The sequence below is a fragment of the Cornus florida genome, unplaced genomic scaffold (genome assembly GCF_030987335.1).
Source record: "Cornus florida cultivar Cherokee Brave unplaced genomic scaffold, ASM3098733v1 CherokeeBrave_3.0.0_Hap2_Chr11, whole genome shotgun sequence".
Taxonomy (NCBI): Eukaryota; Viridiplantae; Streptophyta; class Magnoliopsida; order Cornales; family Cornaceae; genus Cornus; species Cornus florida.
The window spans coordinates 103,506,250-103,526,249 of record NW_026775581.1 but is presented as its reverse complement, the minus strand read 5'-3'; the positions used below and the strand labels follow the sequence as shown (position 1 = coordinate 103,526,249).

The following is a 20,000-nucleotide window of genomic DNA, read 5'->3' as shown; positions in this document are numbered from 1 at the left end:
TGTTTTGCTTACATAGAAAACCGGGAACTGCTTACCCTCTGCACATCGTATCAGTACACCACTGGTTGCAATGTTGGAAACTTCAAGGTACAAGAAAAGCTTTTCACCTGGCTCTGGGGCATTCAAGACTGGTGGGTTCCGCATATATTCTTTCAACTTGTTTAGCGCTTGTTTCTCTTCATCCCCCTAGGACTGTTTTTCATGAAACCTAATTGTATCAAAGAATGGCTTGCATCGGTCGGATAACTTAGAAATAAATCGACTCCGTGCCGATATGCGTTTGGTAAGAGCTTGGACTTCCTTGACAGTGCTTGGTTTTGCATTTTTTAGCAACGCTTCTACTTAGGCTGGGTTGACCTCAATCCCTCTGTTGTTGACCACGTGGCCAAGGAATTGCCCGAATCCCATGCCAAAAGAGCACTTAGTTGGATTAAGCCTCATTCCATACCTTCGTAGTACACCGAACACTCCTGCAAATGCTTCAAGTAATGGTCATTCTGTTTGCTTTTTATCACCATGTCGTCGATGTAAGCCTCCACCATCTTGCCCATTTGATCCTTAAAAATCTTGCTAACCAACCTTTGGTACGTAGCTCCGGCATTCTTCAATCCAAACGGCATAACCTTGTAGCAATAGATCCCTTGTTCAGTGACAAAAGAGGTCTTTTTCTCATCGTTTGGGTCCATTGGGATTTGATTATAGCCTGAATAAGCATCCAGAAAGGTCGGTCGCTCATACCCAGTTGTTGCGTCCACCATTTGATTAATCTTTGGAAGTGGAAAACTATCCTTCGAGCAGGCTTTATTCAGATTGGTGAAATCAATGCAAACTCTCCATTTTTCGTGCTTCTTTTGCACTACAACCTCGTTCGACAACCAGATCGGGTACTGTACTTCTCTGATGAACCCAGCCTCTAACAATTAATTAACTTCATCTGTAATGATCTGGTTGTGCTTCGAGGCGAACTTTCTCTGCTTCTACCTCACAGGCTTACCGCTCGGATCTACATTAAGGGAATGACAAGAAACAGAGGGGTCGATCCCCGGCATGTCCGAATGGCTCCAAGCGAATACATCTACTTTCTGGGAACCCTCTTCACATCAACAGATTGTAAAAGGGATGGATCTCCACCACCACAAAGCTTTCGATAAACTCCCTTTCAGCTGCCCGGACTAGCAAGTCTACTATGCCAATCGGTTTAACTCATTTTTCATCAAATCCCAACAACGGATTCCCAATACATTTGACCTCATTTGGCTTGATTTCCAGCCGATCGAAGGTGACTCTTGGTATGATATTGGCACTGCTCCCTGGATTAATTAGCACTTTTCATACCAAACACTCTACCACTGTCAAACTAACGACCATGGGGTTTTCATGAGGAATCTGAACTCGCATCAAGTCTGTTTTATCGAATCTTATCTGCGTTGATGCGTTCTGCTGGTGCAGAGTGTTGACATTGCCTATTCTCCTATTCATTTGTGCTTGGCGAAGACGCGTTCAGAGCAATTCTTCAAATTCTTCGGTCCGTTCAGGTCGACCATGAATTGCATTTATAATCCGAACGGGCTGAATGTTATGGTGGTTCTGTTTTTGATTTCTCTTAACTTACTCAATTGGTCGATTCTGCTTTTGTGCTGGCCCTTGAACATATCCTGCAAACTCTCCTCTACCGATCAACATATCTACTTGCCTCCTTGGGTTCCTGCATTCATTAGTCTGGTGACCAAAATCACTATGAAAAGCACTATGAAAGCTTATCTTTGTTTTCCTGGTATAGCCTTGCCAGCGTAACCATGAGTGGAGTAATCAACTCATCCTCTCTGGGCCTCTTCTCTGCCTTCTAGGAGGTCTGACGCTGCGACGGAGCTTGTTTTTGCTGAGTCTTGGCTTTGGACTTCTCTTCTGTGGAGATAATAGATGTCTTCCTAGCGTTAGCTACTTCTTTTTCTTCCAAATGCACGAAACCGTCAGCTCTCTCGTTCAGTTTGTCCATGGTCTGTGGTGTGTTCACCACCAGGCTTGTGTAGAACGGTGTTCCATAAGTCATTGCTAATTTAAACGCTTGAACTACTGTGGAAGGATGGCACTCTATCACCATACTTTTGGTTAGGTTGAACCTGGTAAGAAAGGCTTAGAGACGCTCATCCTCATGTTGTTTCATAGTGAACAGACTAGAGATGTCTTTTGCCGGGCACTTATTCCCATAGTACTGGCTTATAAACCGATCACACAAACTACGGAAACTGTCCACTGAGCCCCTTGGTAGGTTCTTGAACTAGTTGAGCGCCGGTCCAGCTACGCTCGTAGGAAAACACTTGCACATCAAGGGATCATTCTCCGTGTTCAGTGCCATCTTCAACTAAATGTGATATACAGATCAATCGGATCGGTTGTTCCATCAAACAAAATAAAAACAGGCATGGAAAACTTCCTTGGGCTTAGAGCATTCAGGATCTTGTCAGTAAACGGCGAATCAACCATCCGTGCTGCCAAACGTAGGGCCTCATTCTCTCTTTGAAACCTTGTGACGATTCTTTGATCTGTAGGTTTTCTTTTTGAGCTACTATAATCATATGTGGCCATTGAAGGCCGATAAGGTGGATCGAATGACCTTTCCTCAGTGAACTCCTTCTACCATGGTGAGTTAGTCTTGTGATAATCAAACTCCATATCCTGTTCGCGACTGTGCCTTTCCTGATACAGATTGAAAGCTGTAGCTTCTTCCTGCCTGATCTGCTCACGATGTGGATCTAGATGTATAGATCCTTCTCGATCTTCAACTCGACGAGCATTTGGCAGTAAATTCTCCATCCTGACCTCCTCGCGGTGAAGATCCACGTGGTTATCTCCCTCTTGCTCACCTTGATGTGCTTCATCAGGCCGCACGCCTCTTTCGCCCATCGGAGGCGGTCGCGGTGTAACCGGAACTTCTCGGCGCTCCATTCCAGTTCTCAATTCTGCATTTTCTTTTCTCAGAGCTTCGATCATGCTCATCAGTTCATCAAGCTTCATTTTTTGGCCATTCTCCACTGGATTCGAACTCTCTCCTCCGATCATCATTCCGGATCGTAGCAAAGTCATTAACCGCAAATTTCTAATCAGATTTGAACTTCACTAGTGCGAAAGCACTAGATCTGGTTTCAAGCTTAGCTGAATTTCAACCGTGATTGGCCAGATCTGAATTGCTCCGACAATGAACTCTCCAAATTCAGCAATCTCAACAAATCTCAACTACACAGCTCACCAGAACAAGCACAAATCAGAACTGCGTAGATCAAACGGTAACCTTTTAAAATCATCTGGAATTGAGATTCGGCCAGACAAATCACGATTTCACCGATCTTGATTCAGCCTTCAGCGATCAAGCTTCGTCTTCACGAACTACACTGGATCGAATCACTCTGAATTAAACATCATTCAATCCTCATCGGTTCCCACAGACGGCGCCATTGAAGATGCAAGAATTTTCTCTCTCTATTTTGACAGAGTTACATTACACTTAAAGAAAATTTCCTCCCCCTTTCCACTCTCTTTTCCTTTTATTTATAGGCTATTTACATTTTCCTATAAGATTCCTAACTAACTTCTTCCATTGGGCTCAACCTCGAGGCTTTTGCAATAATGGGCCAGATCATCTTCAGGGGCTTTCAACTTCACTCTTCAGCATTGGGCCTGCCTTATGAAAGCTTGGTTCGGGAACAAATCAATCACCAGGCCCATTCTTCATCATGTGAGTTGGATCCGGCCCATGCCACCTTTGGTATCCTCAGGTATACTTGACAGTAAAAATCTTAAATCCTTTGATCTTTCAAGATGCCTAACAAAATAATCATTGATAATGTGAGTATCAAGCTTCTTGATATCTACATTATATAACTCTGTCTTTATAAGACATCCCTACACTTTCTATTTTCTGTAACTTTATTCTGTTCAGGAAAACTAGGAGTGGTGTACTATAGCACAATGCATTGCTTTTTAAGTATGCACTAAAAGTACTACGATTTACACCCTCCTTACTATTCTCCCATTAAAACTCACCACCTTAGTCCGATCTTAAAACCATAATCTTTATACCAACTACTTTTAACTTTAGTCTAGTAGATTTTACACACATCAAGTGCTTCGGACTTTTGGTGGATTAAATACACAATCATACCTTGAGAACTCATCAATAAATACAACGAAATACCTTTGCCATAAATGAGCTACAATAAGAAATGAACCACAAATGTTGGTATATATATAGTCCAAACGACCAAATGACCAACTAGCTTCAAAATTACGTTTCTTAGCATCTATCATTTGACACAACCAACGCATAAAATTTGTAGCCTAATAATCTCATCATTTACCAAGCGTTCAAGTCTGAGAGACATTTCCCAATATCCTATGGATAACATAAATGAATCATCTCTAACCAAAACTCAATTTTATTTGGATGGTATCGAATATATTGAAAAACAAGAAGCAAGTAGGATCATATCCGGACCCATTTACCATATCTATACCTATACTTTTACCAAGTTTGGCTTAAATATTAACATAAAAATTTCTTTCATGCTTTGTTTTTCTTTTCACCACAATAACTTTTTTCTTTTGATATCCTTTTATTTCTATAGAACCAGCATTTATCATTCCATGATCAATGTCTTTTCACGTATTGTTCTGCCTTTCTTTATTCTTTTTATACACTTTCTTGCCACCTAGTTTCTTTTTGAAACTATTCTTGCTATCATCGCAAGATAAGGTGACTCAGTTTTAACACAATTAAGTCATTCCCCTTCAATAACACAAAATGCTAACAGCTAGTTAATGCCACATTTAACTTCTTGTCAATTATAATTCACCTTGAAAAGTTGAAAAAACCTAAGCAGAGAATAGATCACCGTGTGAACTAATTAACTTATTAGCAAATATGATTCTCTACTACCTCAGATCATTAACCAGCTTGCACATCTTATAGATGTACTCCCTCACTGAACCATTACCATCATATCTGACTAACATAAACCATGAAAGATAATAGTATTGTAGTTGCTTTTTAATGTCCATTAATTCTTTCTTGATAAAATCAAGAAGCTCATTGGCAGTATCAAAACCAAAATACCACCCTAAATAGTATCACCAATAGAAGTATAAATTAACGTAATGGCATGGTAGTACCTTTAGTTCACATAAAAATGCAACAACTTTTCTACCTAAGAAGACTCTGCACTGGGCATATGGGTTTCTTCCTTAAAACACAGACTCGTAGTCCAAGAAATCCAATATAATATCAAAACCTGTCTTCAAGGCAGTATAATTTTAACCATTCAATGGTTTAATCTCTATGAGCTATCTTTGAATTGCGGAAGCGTCTATAACCTGAATAAATGTTATATTGAATAACACCACATAGACAACATATAAAATAATATGTCATAGCTTTAGAGATTATTACTTTAATTTGTGCTTGAGGTTTTTAAGTCGAATTTCTCAGGGTGTTTTACTATGTGCAAAACCATCCACCCCACAGGAACAAGTAAAATGCCATCTAAAAATCACCTTTTGGCATAATTTTAGATTTTACTTTACCCCCAAACCTGTGATAAAATCGCACATAGACCTATTTGATTATACTTGAATTATTACTAAACACTCCCACTACCTTTTGGCAAGAGGGTTATTTAGTTATAATTCAAGTACTCTCAAATATTCTACTCACTTATCCCATACTAAGACATTGATCACCTTTTGGCAGAACTAATGCCCTTATATAGGTAAGTGCACTGTGAGACCTCAATAAAACCAATGTCTTAAAATTTTTAAAAATAATAACCTTCGTGAGCATGTCACCTTTTCGCAGGCATTACCCACTTTGGCTGCCACATTTGAAATGACCACTTTACCGGTTTTCCTAAACCCCAAGGAAGAACCTAAACTGCATAAGTTCCATTTATTTAAGTTCAACAATTTCTTTATAATGCACATAAACTAAACCCAAATATTATAAAACACTTGATTTCACTGTAATATAAATGGCTTTAACATAATTAAAAGAAAGCCTCCTTATACATCTCAAGAAATTACAGTGAACAAGATAATATTAACATGCACATCAATCCAGATTTAAAAAAAAATCTCAATTCTTTATATACTTTAATTAAAATAAAATAACAAAAACTTGATGCATGTATATTATATATCCGATGAATAATTTAAAGTACTTGAATCTTTAAATCAATCAAGTCAATAATATTTACTTATGGCACACAAGCTCCCATAAGTTTTTCAACTTAAAAAATTGAACCAGTATTATGAATTACTTAATAATTAAGTTTGCCACTTAGCTTTACGGTCTTGTATATGTATAATATATTTATTTCAGGCTTCATTCCATGATGGTGCACGTAATCCAAGATCTATAATATTTCTACATGAATAATTTCATAAGAAACAATTCAAAAGACTTTTAATCTTCATGCATATCAATATATAATTCACACAAATCAAGACATTTATGCTATGTTTGGTTGGAGGGAAGGATTGAGGAGGGATGGATGAGAGGGGAAATAAATTAACTTTTCTGTGTTTGGTTGGAGGGAAAGGAAAAGCGGAAGGAAGCAAGGAGGAATGCTTCATCCCTCCTTCATTTGTATTTCTCTATCCGCCCAAAATTGGGAGGAAGAGGAGAGAGAAAGAAATAATAACTAACACGAATATCGATTTTCCATTTCTAACCTTCCTAAAAATTTGGAATAGATATAGAATTTTTAAATTTTTAAATACTGAGGGCATATTAGTAAAAACAATATAAAAACCCTATTTCCCTTCCTTCCAACCAAACAAAAAAAAGGTGTCACTCCATCCATCATTTCTACTATCCATTCTATTCAACCAAACAAAAAGTGAGAGAGACATCTTCCCTTCCCTAGGGATGCCTCATCCATCCCTTCCCCTATCCCTTCCATCTATTTTTCCATCCCTCCAACCAAACGAAGCATTAGTCTCTTTGTATATCCATGTCATATTAATTGGGTATAATGATGTATGCTCATGAATGGTTAGATAACCACACATTACTGCATCAGTTACTATACATATATACGAATATATGATTAAATACCAAATTAAATAAATATTCAATCCTGATTTCTTTCAATATATGTTCAAATAATTTATGAGAATATATATATACAATCATAAATTCACATCTATATAAAGAGTTGTAAATTCATTTAAGAAAATCACAAATCCAAATTAAAATTATAAATGCAAGTATTTATAATTTTCTTTTCAATTTAGTTTCAAAAAAAACAATTGGGTCACAATTTTTCAATTTATTAACTAAAAATTCATACCCCAATTTTGGATCTTCTATGCTTATGAATTTTTTTTTTCTTTTTTTGTTCTTTTTTTTTTTTTTTTTCTTTTTTTTTTTTCTAATTTGACTGGCAGGTAGCTGCCCTTGTGCCTAAAGGTGAACTTGATCGTGGGATGGGTGATGCGCACATGGCAATGCAAGCTAGACTGATGAGCCAGGCACTTTGCAAATTGAGCCACTCCTTATCTATGTCGCAAACTATTCTGATCTTTATAAATCAGGTATCAGTATTACAAATTTGATTCCATTCAGTAATCCGTATAACTTCATGAACTTCATTCTAATTGCCTTAAACTATCTATTCAACAGCTTCAAAGAAGGTTTTTGAACATTCTTTGCTAACTCATGATTGTAATGGTAGCAATGTCAGCTTTCTAAAGTCTCTTTAGTTAACCTTTCCAAGTGATTCTAGTATGGCCAGGAAAATTATTCCTTTTTTTTTGTATAGGATTTTTGGCATTTTGTCCTACCTTGGTTCTTGACATGTAGTTTGGATTCCATCCAAGTATTATCAAGTTTAGAGTCTGGATTTAAACATAAATGTATATCACTGTCTTCCTCGTTCGACGTGCTTATGTTATAAAGGAACAAGAAAAACAATTGCATAATAAACAGAGTCAATGTTCTCGTTCAGCGTGCACAAGCCATGATATATTCAGTATAGGTTTAGCATTTAAAACAAAATCTTATATGCTATAAAAAAAAATATCCATGTATGGACAAGTACACAAATTTTTTTTTAGCCTTACATCTACTTGGTTGCGCACGAAAAATAAGGATTTACGCAATCAGTGCGATTTCAAATACACTATAAATCAATCTTTATTATTTTAATTTCTACAAACTCTAACCTTACTCGGATACCAATTATTAGGTTTAAATAACAAATAAAAAGTAGAGATTAAAATTGATAATGAATTAAAGAAAGGTTTTTTGATATCATACATGACTAGAAAATTAAACTTTAATGAATTAAAGAAAGGTTTTTTGATATCATACCTGACTAGAAAATTAAACTTTAGATACCTTTAAGAATTTCTTATTGCCCTTTGAGAGATCTGAAAAAATAGAGCGCTTTACCCCTTTCTAAAAGTTGTCGATACGATAAGTCTAAATAAGGGTTTAAAACCTTTATATATAACAACAACAGGGGGGGATGGCTTCTCTACAAATAAGTATACCTAAGTCTCCCTTCCTATCATGGAAACTTAGATATCAATGGTTAGAAATAAATCATACCAAATAAGTTGGAAAATCACAATCCAACGATATAAAAACCATACTCCCAATTAAACCACCAAATTGGAAAGTACAAACATAATTCATCAAGTATCAATAATTACATTGCAATCCTACTTTAGAAAACGTAGTGCATAGGACCATAAAATAATTTTTATTATTTAAATATATATAAAAATTCCAACAGGAAGTAGTGGCAGCGGTGGTGCCAATGCAAGAGCATTGGCTGCCACAGTCCAATCTAGACTTGCTCTTGCCTCCGGTCGATGTCGGGGCGTTCTTCTGTTATAAAAAAAAGCTGCTGACAACTTTACGCACATGGTCAATGTTCTTCAGAAGGCCATGGCTAAAGCTTTGTTGTCCTACTACGTGTTTGCTGGGGAGCTTGTGCAGAACACCTCCGACGATCCTGAACTCCTCTGCAACAATCGTGGGGCAGATTTCTTTTAAGCTTACGCCGACGTAGAGCTCCAACAACTCAACTAATTGTACAATCCTGACCAGAGCGTGGAAGGCAAGCTGGTCCCTAAGAAGAAACAAGGGGTGCTCTCTGTCCAGGTCAATGAGATATTTATCATGGCATACATACATTTTAATATCACTCTCTCTGTATATATCCACCTATCTCTATTTATATACTCTATAAATCACTGATTTATATGCATTCAATTCTTCTATAAATACTTACTGGAAAAAATTATTCTATAAATATATATTATAATATACTATAATGTGATTCCCTGAGAAAAAATTCGGGCTCGGTCCCTGCCTAAGGACCCAATAAAATAATGAAAAAGCAAAAAGGAAATAAAATTTTCAGCATATACATGTTGGCTGAATTACATTTATACTAATATGAAATATATATTATGTTGACAAGCCACGAAACTCAAATGTGGAGGACTGGTGGTAGGGTGCACTTTTGATCATAGAGTGGCCGATGCTTTCTCGGCCAACATGTTTCTTGTATCATGGGTGGAAATGGCTCAGTCCTAATCGGTACTCTATCTCCTCCCATCATTCAGAAAGTCTTTAAGCAGTGAGCTAGTCAGTCTGTGCCTTCACTTCCATTCTGCTCGTTATCCTTTGTTTTCTTTGCCAAATTCTTCATCCCATCCCTGCTCCAGGAGGAAAAACTATTCTGGGATTAGATATAGTCCATTGACCTATTCATGTATTGAAAGTGGCTTAAAACTTGAAACTCCTTTTCAATGTCTGCTTGAACCGGGGGAACGACAACTTGGCAAAGAGAATCAAATGAATAGAGATCATGAATTACTACAAGAAAAAATGTCTTTTACAAGTGTCTGGACCTCTCGTGAAAACTTTTGCACGGGACTTCTGAGCCCCTCGTCTATTATGGTCCTGTAAATACTCTTAACTTTCTACGGGAAATAATAACACTCGTAAAAGAGTAAAACACGACAATTGTAGCATCCCGTATATAAAACTCTCATGAGATTTCTAGACCTTCGTTAATAATAATTTTACGACACTATGATGAGTACTGAAAATTGCATATTTAAACCCCTTAAGCTTAGGCATTGTAGTACCTTTATCTATCTTACTTTGTCGTTTTAGATTGATTTCGTATTATTTCTATTTTCAGGCATTTATCCCGAAAATAAGCTAACTCAGCCAAATAAGAGCTTAATTAAAGTAATTCTGAGATTAAACAAATAAAGGAGCAAAGTGGAGGAAGAAAGAAGCAAAATGAAGCAAAGTAGCAAGTTCGATCGATCCAAGTCCAAGGTTCGATCGATCGAACATTGATCGATTTAAGCACTTCAAGATAGATCCAAGCCTTAACCCAAAAACACTTAAGTCCAAAAGTTCGATCGATCTAACATCATTCTTCGATCGATCGAACACCTTTGTCCTTATCCAAATGATTGATCTTATCCATATTTGTCCACCCACTAACCACCTTTGTCCTTTTCCCAAAAATATCTCCCAAAATATCTTGGATTTGTCTTTTCCCAAAAAGCTCAGCCAGTTGGATCGATTCAGCCTCAGTTTAATCGATCTCAGCCAGTTCGATTGATCTAAGTTCAAGGTTCGATCGATCGAACTTCCTCCAAGTGCAAAAAGTTAAAATTCCAGCTCATTGAAAGTTGTCTTTTATCCAATCATTGGAGAATATTGTGTGCACGACCCTAGCTCATTTGGGGAGTAATTTTAACCTACCTATATAAGGATAAGGATTTCTTTTTAGTGGGGGGATATATAGACACACATAGGAGATAGAGACCAAGACTTGAATATTTTTTAGATACCATCTCTAAGGAAGCTTGGAGAAGGAGGCTAGAGACACCATTGGAGATCTTCATCAATAAGGAGCAAACCTCTTCCATGGAGTTAGCCTATGAGGGTTGGAGCATCTTCACCATGAGTGGCTAGACATCCTCTTGGGGCTAGAGTTAGCCCCAAGCATGCTTTCTATATCTTAATCTTGTGTATTATTGAGGGATTAGTGTTGTAATTAATGTTTTGACACTTTGATATATATAGATCTTGTTTAATCAATGATTTATGTGGTTTAATGCTTCCAATTGATCATTTCATTCTATTCATATGTCTATGTATGCTAGAATTGATGTTCATGTTCTTGTCTCTAGATTTTGTGTTGTTGATGCATGTCTATGTATATTGATGCTATGGATTTAGAGATTGTCAAAACATAGTGCTTAAAGGAATGCTATTGTGATTCTCTTGATGGTTCATACTTATTCCTTGATGGATTGTGCCTCTTCCCTAGTTTACTTTCATGCTAGTAGTTTAGATGTAGTGTAGTTGTAGTGTAAGTGTTAAATGGGAGGACAATCCATACTTGTTGTTTGATGTTCCAAGCTTTTGAATACAAGTAGACATATGTCTCTAATCTTGTGTTGTATTTGGATTGTGAGCCTAATGAAAGGATTAATGACTTGTTTTGATTTATTGTGCCTTTCACATGTTGTTTAGACAATACATGCTTCATTGCTTAGATATATTGTGCCTTTCACATGATGTTTAGACAATACATGCTTAACTAGTCATCCTTGCTTGTTGAATCAACCAAATACACACACACCAATATTGCAACACCCTAATTGCCCTCATTAATCACTTGTCAAAAATATAGAAATGCATTGCTTGGTGGTGATCTCTAAACCCCAAGACTATTCTCCCTCTTACTTACTCTCCATTGCATTCAATTACTTAGTTTAATTTAGTTGCTCTCTAATCTAATCAACCAACCAACCAAATGTTTGATCACTCGACCTACTAGCCCTAATTGTGATTCCACAATTAACTCCGACGTTGCTCAATCCCCACAATCCCTTGGGACGATCCCTACTTATTCTTGCTATGTTAGTAATAGTGTTGGTAGTGATTTTTATAAATTTAAACTTGACCCAAAAGGCTTTTCTTGAACTGCACATTCACTACATCAATTTTGGTGTACAAGGAACGGCCATAGTCGTTAAATTTTGGCGCCATTGCCGGGGATTGATTGATTAGATTAGGCAACGTCGGATTTGTAGAATTGATTAGGATTAGTACTCTTTTGATCATGTCTTTACTTTGTTTTTATTTTTCTTTTAGTTATTTATTGTGTTTGTTCATATTTGACAAGGTGCATTGAACAAGAGGCAAGCAAAGAAGCATCCAAGCAAAGGAGCTAAGCAAAGAAAGGAAAAATGCTAAAAACTTAAAAAAAAAAATTTTGCTAAGCTAAGCTTCAAATTTGCAGTTGAAGTGCTTAAGGACATTTGTCAGATTTTCTTTACTCAATCCCTTAGTTAAATCGTCGGCCCGTGTGGGGGCTATTTTATTGTTCTTTGCATCATCTTTGTTAAAGCATAGGAATATGGGTTAAGTGTTTGTGGAGGGTGTTTCATTGCATTGTTGTGAAGGTGAAGTGTGTGTCATTCTTTATGTTTGTTGTTGTGCATTGTGCATGCATGGACGTCGTTCATTGAGACTAACCCTTGTCCCTCTTGATTTGTATCTTAAATCCATCATTAGAAATCCTGGGGGAAGAGGAAGTTCAAATAGAACCAATCTATCATTAGATGACCATAATGATGACCATATTGAGGACCTTGGTCACATAGACCAACAAGGTATCCTTCATCCTAATGTGCATAATGAAAACATGCAAGTACCATTAGGCATGCCAAGGCCATTCATCCAACCACCACAACAACAAGGCCAAGTTCCATATGGAATGCCAAGGCCAATGTATACTCCACAACCTCCCATCATTAATCAAGGAATTCATAACCAAGGTGTTCATGTTGCACCTCAAGTAGCTAATCCACCTCTTGCTTTGAAAGATCACTATGTGCCTAATGAATACAATGCACCCACATGCATTCAATTGCCACCATTTAGAGCACATCATTATGAAATTAAAGCACAAATTATTCAAATGCTTCCTTAACTTTCATGGACTTCCTAGTGAAGAACCTTACAAGCATTTGGATGAGTTTCTTGAAGTATGTTCCACCGTAAAATATACGGACATGCAGAAAGAGGTCTTAAGACTCAAACTTTTTTCATTCACCTTAAAGGACAAAGCAAAATATTGGTTTAACAATCTTAGGCCTTTTTCAATCACTTCTTGGGCGGAAATGCAACAAGAGTTTTTTAAAAAGTACTATCCGGTTTCTAAGACCAATGCCATGAGAACCTCAATTCGAGAATTTTCACATGGGGATGGAGAAACATTTCATGAGCATGGGAACGCTTCAATGAATTGTTTAGGAAGTGTCCACATCATGACATGCCCAAATGGCAATTAGTTCAATATTTCTTTGAGAGCTTATCGGACAACTATAAGGGTATGGTTGATGCTTCCATGGGTGGCTCTTACATTGATAGGTATGAGGATGACGTGTGGCGTCTTTATGAAAGCATGAGTGAAAATTCTTTGCATAGAACACTATCATCCAAGAATGGTAGAAATTCACAAGGTAGGAAGAGTGTTGTCTTACATCAAATCGACCATTCAAATGAAATAGCCGCCGAAATAAAGTCTTTAGCTCAAAGGTTTGATCAATTTTTGATTAACCAAAACTCGGCGAACCAAGTATCTTCCTTTCCTAACCATTCTCATTGTGCATCAAATGAAACATGTATGACTTATTCTAGTGTTCTTCATTCTACTTCTCATTGTCCTCATGGACAAGTGCATAATGAACCTAATGAACAAGTCAATGCGGCTTTTGTAAACCAAGGGACAATCCTTATGGTACTCATTATAATCCAAGCTGGAAGAATCATCCGAATTTCTCTTGGAAAAACCAAGGAGAAGGCTTACACCCTTCCCAAGGCGGTTTCCAAGGGAAATACATTCCACCTTCACTTCAAAACCAAGGATCCCAAGGTTATAGACCTTATCAATCATAAAGGAATCAATTTGCTAATTCTCATTTTCCCAACCAATCTTATTCCCAAGAAAACACTAGAAGTCCCGCCTTTGAAGAAAAAGTTTTAAATGCTTTGGGGACTCTTGAGGCTGACACACAATTACTTCATTCTCACTCTCAATCCATTGCTAAGCTAGAAACCCAAGTAGGGCAAATAGCAAACACTCTTAATGCAAGAGAGAAAGGAAAGATGCCCATTAATGCCCCACTTAAACAACAACGTGTTGTGGAAACCCATTCCTCATCAGAAGGGCATACCATTGAACATGTTAATGCGGTGACTACCTTGCGGAGTGGTAGAGTTGTGGACAATCAAGTTGAAATGTCCAATGAAGAGAGTGAACCGGCGCAACCTCAAGTTGCCACCCGTCCCGTTTCACATCCCATTCCTCCTTCATTGCATACACATGATCTTGCAAATGAGAAAGTTTTGAAAAATGTGTTTGAAAAAGAAGTTTTGAAAAATGATGTTAAAAAGATTTTATTGAAAAATGATTTGAAAACTTCTTGTGTTAAAGAGAGTTCAAAAGAAAATTCTGAAAAAGTGTTTGAACCAAAGGTTCCATTTCCAGATGCCTTAAAAGGATCTATTTCAAAAGATAAGCCAAAGGCAAAAACCAATGAAATCATGGAAATGTTTAGGCAAGTGAAAGTTAACTTTCTACTATTGGATGCAATCAAGTAAATTCCGGCTTATGCCAAATTCTTGAAAGACTTGTGCACCTAAAAGCGGAAGAACAAGAGCCAAGCACCAAGAAAAGTGGTTTTGACTGAGCAAGTAAGCTCAATTTTTGTGATACCCCTCGACTCTAGAGCCATAGGTGATCAAGTCCGAGCACAGATCCGAGGGATACAAAACAATTAATATGTAAATGAACACGGAATACAAAACAGAATTTAAAAAGAAATAAATAATATAGCTGAAAAGAAATCTAAAATAAAATCCTTATACTTAAAAAATTAAAATAACAATAATATTCCAAACTTCCAATCTCTGTATAACTCAGGAATCCATTTACTGGACCCCTTAGAATCCAAACTGAACTAAACAACCGAAGATTAAACCTCAACCTAGAACATAGAATGAAATCCTACATTATCGGAGGAGTGAGTGTCTGTATCTGCTCTGTACGTCCAAACTTTAGCCCTGGAGCTGACGAACACCTGAAAAATAAAGGAGTGGGTCAGGCCCACATGCAAGTCCTATTCTACTACGATCCAATCAGAAACCCGATACGCAGATACATCCTAGATAGCTCAACAATATCTAGAGTAGTCCATATATATATACTTACACACTATAGGGCGCTCACTAGTCCAAGCGGTACGTCTCAGCCTGAGTAGAGATACCATGCAAATCGCACATACTGTGGTCATGTGTATCTGGACCTACCAGGGAACAGAAACCACCGTCCAATTATCCATCCTAGGCGATATACACACCCTAACCATGGTCCTGAGACTCGAGCTCATACCATAGCACCATAACATAAATATATAAAGTCCGTTCAAGGTGTGTCATTCAAAAGGTTTATTGACCTGACACATAGTTATAAATAGGACTTAACATTTTGTAGTTAATCTATCTTATTTCAAAATAGGTAAGACTTAGTATTTGAACTAATCCATCCCCAATATAGATAGGTCTTAGGGTTTTGAACTAAACCGTCCCCAATATGCCACCGTCCCATACCGGTGCATATACATATATATAAATAGGACTTAACTTTTATAGTTAATCCAACTTATTCCAACATAGGTAGGACTTAGTATTTTAACTAATCCATCCCTAGCATAGGTAGGTCTTAGTGTTCTGAACTAAGCCGTCCCTAGTATGCCACCGTCCCATACCGGTGCATACAAACCTCCATATAGTATAATTGATTAAATAATATTAAGCAATTCATCAACCATACTCCAAACTATGCATCAATACAAATTAATACATATATATCAATATTAGGCATTCATTAAAGGGCCTAAAATAATATTCCAATAATGTAAACTGCTAAAATAATTTAAGCATTTACATTCTCCAACTTGTCTATAAATTGATGCAATTAAATAGCAAACATATATCAATTTTTAATCCAAACCAAGCATAGATAATTACAGGTAAATCACTATACTTATAACTCCATCTGAATATGATTTACAGCTTTAAATCATAAATAAAAACAATCTCCAATTTACAGTAATAAATTTCTTAACCATAACAGTGCACAACCTACAAGTTTTTCCTCAAGTTCACCCTACTCTATTCCTTAATCAAATTATGAATTGATGTTTCCCTAGTGTTTTTACAGGTGTACAACATTCATACACATGATTTAAAATAGTTTAAACCAAGTAGAAATACCCTGCACCGACCAAACAGACCCTAAAAATACATAACAGTGCATTTCAGAGGAAGAGAAGGCTCAGAAAAATTTAGAGCCTTCTCCAAAATATGGGAGCCGGCTCCCCACCCTTGGGAGCGGGCTCTATGGTCTTGGGAGCCGGCTCCCTACATGTGGGAGCCTTGCTTTGTGGGAGGCGGTTCCCTCCTTTTGGGAGCCGGCTCTCTCACCCTTAAGAGCCGTCGGCCGTCCCTGCATCGTCTTCCTTACTTCCGGTGATTCCCAAGCCCTCTGAAATTTTTTAAACACTTGTTCTAATGTTCATTCAGTGTCCCAATTCATTTTAAAGATATCAAAAAGTATCAACAAACTCTATTAAACAAGGTTTAACAACTTATACAGAAGGATGCAATTACACGGTTTAAGAGTTTCCAAAACAGTTTAATTTAATAGAGCAATTCCAGTTTACCCAAGTCTCTGTAAAACTTGTAATACATGATCTAATGTTCAATCAATGTCCCATAGTAAGTAAAAAGCATCAATGACAACAATTAAGATAAGCTTAAACTCAACAAAGCGTACATCCGTTAACAGAATGGTGAGAACTTGTAATCCAGTTTAATTCAACAAAATTACATATAGTTAAAGCATGCATAAAAACTTATTTTAGCATCCATTAAAGCCCTGGAGTCTACATAGGCATGCACAGAACACGGGTTAAAGGGAAAGAGTAAGAACAAGACTTGCCTGCAATTTCAGAGTTTGAAACTATAAACCACTGTTTCTGAGTTCTCCGTCAACGTTGTCGACTACAATTCTACACCTCTGGCGGTCTTGGTTCAATCCAGAAGCAACCCCGTTCCTTTCTCCTTGAACCTCTCTATTAACCCTCAAAGATCTCACACTCTGCTGCTCTCTGTGTATCTCTCTGTTTCACAGACGTGACTATGGTGACTAGGGTTTTGTTTTAACCCTAAACCAACGTATAATATGTATATATATAGGCTTCACACCACAATCCTAATTCTAATATAAAACCATCCCTAAAATCCACTCCCTAACTATTGTCAGCGTGTAAAAATAAACCCTAATAAAACAACCACAAATAACATTTAAATACAGACCCACATAGGCACGTAAATAATAAAAACTCAACAATACAATTCATTGAATAAAACATAACAAAAATACATTTTAATTTACCAATTAAAACAAAAACAATTAATACAATAAGATGAGCAATTAAACAGATAAAAACAAATAAACAGGCAATTAAAACAATTAACTTAATAAAACGCAATTAAAATACAATAATTAAATTCCAGAACTGTCCTTTTTAAAATTAGGGATATTACAATTTTGCAACATAACGCTCTTCCAAAGTTTAAGAACCCTGGTTCACCCACTACATCATGCATCATTGGTGATCATATCATTAATCGGGCACTTCTTAACTTAGGAGCAAGTGTTAACCTTCTTCTATATTCGGTTTATGTTAAATTAGGCCTAGGTGAATTGAAACCGACGTCGGTAGTTTTACAACTTACCGACCGATCCATTAAGAAACCTAGGGGTGTCATTGAGGATGTTTTGATCAAGATTGATAAATTCTTCTTCCCGATTGATTTCGTTGTCATTAACACGGAATCGGTTCCCAATCTTAAGAGCCAAATTCCCATTATCCTTGGCCGTCCTTTCTTGGCAACCGCCAATGCCAACATCAATTGTAGGACAGGGGTGATGAAGATTTCATTTGGCCACATGAAGGTAAAGTTGAATATCTTTAATCCCACACCCAATTCAATTGACAAGTATGAATGAGAGGTCAATATTGTAGAAAAATGTCATGATCTTTAATGCCAAGGAAATGAGCTTTTGTGTAAAACCAAAACTTCCAAAGGATCATCTTCAACCTTGCATTCTCAAAGTGTTGTTTCAAATTCTTGCTTCGAAAGGGCATGGAAGCCTAAAGGTTTTAATTGTATAGACAAAGGATCAAAAGTTTCTTTTGAGCTTGATCCAACAAGTTCTTTAAAGGACCATTTGTTGGGTGGAGTTCAAAGCATCTATCACCCCAACAAGGAGGGGATACATCACAAGATCTTTGACCCGGGCTAAAAGAGCCCAACGTCTTGCTAGAGACGTTAAAGACTTGCAAAGGCATTCATAGGGTGTCAAAACCCTATTCCTCCCCCATTTCTATCTTTCATTTTGTTTCTTGCGAAGTCTAGTTGTTTTAGGTTCACATGCATTGAAAGGAACTTTGGTGAGGATTGCATAAGCTTTTATGTCATAATTGAGCATTTGGCAAAGTTCGATCGATCGAACTGTGGATTGCACTCAAAACTTTGAAAAATTTTCGACCTGCATCCACCTGCATCCAAAATCAGCTCTCGATCCCATCGTTCGAACTCATTCTTAGATCGATCAGATATCTTCGATCGATCCAACTTCCAGGTTCGATCGATCTCAGGACTCAACACTTAGAAAAATTTTGAGCTTGCATAAACCTGCATATTTCAGCTCTCTGTCCCATCGTTCGAATTCAATTCAAGATCGATCTGAAAATTTTCGATCGATCCAACATTAAGGTTGGATCGATCTCAAGTTCCAACATTTAGCCAATTTTTGAACCAAGAACCTGTGTATTCTTACCTCTGTCTGATCAATCGAAGGCTATTTCGGTCGATCACATTTCTTTCATTTCGACATTTTGACTTTAATTTGACTTTTCAACTTTTCAAAAATCCAAAAATATTTTCATTTTCATTTTATTCTATTTTCACTCTCATTTTATTTTGTTTTAATTTTCAATAAGTTTTAAAAAATTCAAAAATATTTTAATTTATTTAGTTTTTAATTAATTTTTCAAAGCAAATCAAAAATATTTTGTTTTACTTTATTTTCCAATTTTTAATTTTTAATTTTATTTTTGCAAATTTCAAAAAACCAAAAATAAAAAAATACTTGAAAGGAGTTCATCAAAATTCAATCGATCACAACTCATCTTCGATCGATCGAACTAGTCGGGAAATGTTTTTAAAACAGATCCAAGGGTCTTAAGATCGATCATTTGGATCGATCTCACTTACCAAACCCTAACCTCTCGTCCCTCTTCACTGTGAATCATCTCTCCAAGCTCCGGCAACTCCTCCGACGAGATCCAAACATCTAGAATCTCAGTTCATCTCCATCCTCTTCATCTCAGATCATCTCAGTTCATTCTCCATTCTCTCGCTCTTTTGAGGTAAGATCCGAGACATCCTTCCTTAGATTTGAACTCTTATGCATCAATTCTTATTTCAAATGTCGTAATCATGTTGCTCTCATGTTGAATCTTCCATTCTCAAAGCTTTAGCATCCATGTCTATATATATGTGTGTGTGTGTGTGTATATGTGTGCATAGATTTTGAAGATTTTGTTAGATTTGGGTGTTTCGGCCACGTTTGGAGTGCATTTAGGCTTGATTTGTGTTGTTGGAGGGCCCACGAACTCATTCGTGTGGGCCCCATGCTTCAAAAGTCACAGATCTGTGATTATCAGGTTTCATCGTCGCACTATTCGATCGATCGAACAAATTTATGATCGATTGAAGATTTGCGATCGATCCAAATTTTGTGATTGATCCAACTCAATCT

At 36.9% G+C, this 20,000-nt stretch overlaps 1 pseudogene; it reads left to right on the top strand.

Annotated features, from left to right (window-relative positions):
• Positions 1 to 488: 488 nt before the first annotated feature.
• The window catches only part of LOC132281725 (coniferyl alcohol acyltransferase-like), a 40,149-nt pseudogene continuing 20,637 nt past the window's right edge, over positions 489 to 20,000 (top strand).